At 33.6% G+C, this 847-nt stretch overlaps 1 long non-coding RNA gene across 1 annotated transcript; it reads left to right on the top strand.

The window, feature by feature from the left end:
- Window positions 1–6: 6 nt before the first annotated feature.
- On the top strand, window positions 7–709 carry LOC124893699. Its single transcript, XR_007050863.1, has 2 exons — window positions 7–296; window positions 369–709. It is a non-coding gene; the product is annotated as an uncharacterized LOC124893699 (long non-coding RNA).
- Window positions 710–847: the final 138 nt, after the last annotated feature.

The raw sequence follows: 847 nt of genomic DNA, 5'->3' as shown, positions 1-847 counted from the left end.
TCTGTCGTATCAACCCTAATACATCTAAAAAATATTGCCTCTTTCTTTGATGAATCGAAGCTTCATCTTGTACCATCTTTGGGTGGTCTACTCCGTGCCATGGCTTGTTGTTGTGTCTGCTCATTTCAGCTTACAGAATTAAGTGTCAATTGTTACCTTGTAATACCATTGCGTCTATTTTTAGCTTATTTTTCTTCTATTTTGTTGCTCCTAGTTGTGCTCTGCGGTGGATGGTAATTACAACTTTTTGTGCTCTACTGAGGGTTCTAGGCACCTAAAGATGATTAATTTTCCGAGTAAGCTTATAACTTAGCTCTTGTTTATTTTTCCAACCATGATTTATTTTATTGATTCTTTTTTTGTTGTAGTTACAACTGGTATGGAGATAATGGGATGCTCATTACTGCAAATAATGAGATAGTAATATCCTCTTCAGGTGTATGAATTCAAAACTACAAAATAACCCTCCCTTTTTTGCTGTGAGTCCTTTTTTGGCGGCTATAGTATAGGGTAGATAGATTTTTAACTCTTATTGGTGACTCTATGGCTTGTAAATATTTGCATGTGAACAAAGTAAGTTTTAGCCTTCCCTGCACCTTTACCCCTTTGTTGTAATTTATCACTATTAACTATTATCTTTCCTGTAACTTAGAAATGCAGGAAACTTGTTATTGCAAAATCCCCTTTATTAATGGATAAATTGGTTAAATAATTATCCAATTGATATCCTTCCCTCATAATATGCTAAAACTGAACTTGCTTATTTACGAACAATGACAAAATTTACACTATAGACTCTGTTATGTTCCATGGACAACTCTATTCTCTAACTAAAATTTTCTGAATA

Source organism: Capsicum annuum, unplaced genomic scaffold, assembly GCF_002878395.1.
Source record: "Capsicum annuum cultivar UCD-10X-F1 unplaced genomic scaffold, UCD10Xv1.1 ctg63939, whole genome shotgun sequence".
Taxonomy (NCBI): domain Eukaryota; kingdom Viridiplantae; phylum Streptophyta; class Magnoliopsida; order Solanales; family Solanaceae; genus Capsicum; species Capsicum annuum.
This window is presented reverse-complemented; position numbering and strand designations above follow the sequence as displayed.